The sequence below is a fragment of the Chiloscyllium plagiosum genome, chromosome 1, assembly GCF_004010195.1.
Source record: "Chiloscyllium plagiosum isolate BGI_BamShark_2017 chromosome 1, ASM401019v2, whole genome shotgun sequence".
Lineage (NCBI taxonomy): Eukaryota > Metazoa > Chordata > Chondrichthyes > Orectolobiformes > Hemiscylliidae > Chiloscyllium > Chiloscyllium plagiosum.
In genome coordinates, this window is record NC_057710.1 from 3,449,277 (window position 1) to 3,451,954 (window position 2,678).

The following is a 2,678-nucleotide window of genomic DNA, read 5'->3' on the forward strand; positions in this document are numbered from 1 at the left end:
AGGGGGAGGGAAGACAGGAGGGGGTGTGGCGTTTATGATTAGAGAAGAGATCACGGCAGAGAGGATATTCCTGGGGGATCATTCCATGAAACTACCTGGGTGGAACTGAGAAATAAGAAAGGGGGTGATCACTTTGATGGGATTGTACTATAGGCCCCAGAATAATAGGGTGTAATAGAAGGGGATTTTCACTTTCCAAACATGGAATGGGACTGCCATAGGATTGAGGGCTTGGACAGAGAGGTATTGGTTAAGTGTGTTCAGGAAAACTTTCTCAATTAATATGTAGATGGCCTTACGAGAGAAGGGGTAAAATCTGACGTACTCTTGGGAAATAAGGCAGGGCAGGTGACTGAGGTGTCAGTGGGGGAGCACTTTGGGACTAGTGACCATAATTCTTTTAGTTTTAAAATTGTGATGGAAAGGGATAGAGCTGGTGTACAAGTTAAAGTTCTAAACTGGGGCAAGGCTAATCTTGATGGTCTGAGCTTTATTAAATCATGAGGGATGCAGAACAGGTGAATAGCCAAAGTCTTTTTCCATGGGTGGGTGGGTCCAAAACTAGAGGGCAGAGGTTTAAGGTGAGAGGGGAAAAACATAACTTGTCACACAAAGCTTGTTGCGTACCTGGAATGAGCTGCCAGAGGATGTGGATGATGTGAGTACATTTACAAATTAATGAGAAAACTGTTTCAAAGTGAAAGTTGGGCTGTTAGAAAATGGTGTTGCTTTTAGAATAGGGCTATTAGAAAACTGTTCGAGTTAAGGTTAGAAACCAACGGTTTAGATTATTGTTAGGGAATTTAAAAAACTGTTTCAGTGTGAACGACAGGGAATTAGAAACTTGCGTTTCAGTTCAGTTTGAGACTTAGGGAATTAGAAACCTGTGATTCAGAGTGAGATTTCTTGAAATAGAAACCTGTTTCAGTGTGTGAATTAGGAAATTAGAAACCTGTTTCAGTGTGAGTTAGGGAATTGGAAATCTGTATCAGTGTCAGTGTGAGGGAATTAGAAACCTGTGTTTCAGTGTGAGAGTTAGGAAATTAGAAACCTGTTTCAGTGTGTGAATTAGGGAATTAGAAACCTGTGTTTCAGTGTGAGATTTCTGGAAATAGAAACCCTGTTTCAGTGTGTGAATTAGGGAATTAGAAACCTGTTTCAGTGTGAGATTTCAGGATTAGAAATCTGTTTCAGTGTGAGAGTTGGGGAGTTAGAAATCTGTATCAGTGTCAGTGTGAGGGAATTAGAAACCTGTGATTCAGTGTGAGAGATACTGAATTAGAAACCTGTGATTCAGTGTGAGAGTTAGGGAATTAGAAAAGTGCAGATGCTGGAAACCAGATTCTGGATCAGTGGGGCTGGAAGAGCACAGCAATTCAGGCAGCATACGAGGACAGGATTTTGCCTGCTCCTCGGATGCTGCCTGAATTGCTGTGCTCTTCCAGCCCGACTGATCCAGAATTAGAAAAGTGTGTTTCAATGTGAGATTTCTGGAAATAGAAACCTGTTTCAGTGTGTGAATTAGGGAATTAGAAACCTGTTTCAGTGTGTGAATTAGGGATTAGGGAATTAGAAACCTGTTTCAGTGTGTGAATTAGGGAAACCTGTTTCAGTGTGAGAGTGAGGGAATTAGAAACCTGTTTCAATGTGAGATTTCAGGAATTAGAAACCTGTTTCAGTGTGTGAATTAGGGAATTAGAAACCTGTTTCAGTGTGAGAATTAGGGAAACCTGTTTCAGTGTGAGAGTGAGGGAATTAGAAACCTGTTTCAATGTGAGATTTCAGGAATTAGAAACCTGTTTCAGTGTGAGAGTTAGGGAATTAGAAACCTGTTTCAGTGTAAGAGTTAGGGAATTAGAAACCTGTTTCAGTGTGAGAGTTAGGGAATTGGAAGCCTGTGTTTCAATGTGTGAGTTAGGGAATTAGAAACCTATTTCAGTGTGAGAGTTAGGGAATTGGAAATCTGTGATTCAGTGTGTAATTCCCTAACTCTCACACTGAATCACAGGTTTCTAATTCCCTAACTCTCACACTGAATCACAGATTTCCAATTCCCTAACTCTCACACTGAAATAGGTTTCTAATTCCCTAACTCACACACTGAAACACAGGCTTCCAATTCCCTAACTCTCACACTGAAACAGGTTTCTAATTCCCTAACTCTCACACTGAAACAGGTTTCTAATTCCTGAAATCAGTGCTGGGATCTTTGTGGTTTGTAATATATATAAATGATCTGGAGGAAAATGTAGGTGGTCTGGTTAGTAATTTTGCGGATGGCACCAAAATTAGTGGATTTGCAGATAGTGAGGAGAATTGTCAAAGGATACAGTGGGATATAAATAAATTGTTGATTTTGGACAGAGAAATATCAGATGGAGTTTAATCCAAACAAATGTGAGGTGATCTATTTTAGAAGATCAAATTCAGGTGCAAGTTATACAATAATTGGCAGTCATGTTTTGGAGGTAAAAACAATGACTACAGATGCTGATGAAGGGCTTTTGCCTGAAACATCGATTTCGAAGCTCCTTGGATGCTGCCTGACCTGCTGTGCTCTTCCAGCACCACTGATCCAGAGTCATGTTTTGGAGCCATCAGGCTCTCAAAACCAATCACAACATTGTCATCAAACCAGCAGATAAAGGAGGAGCCATTGTCATTCAGAATAGAACAGA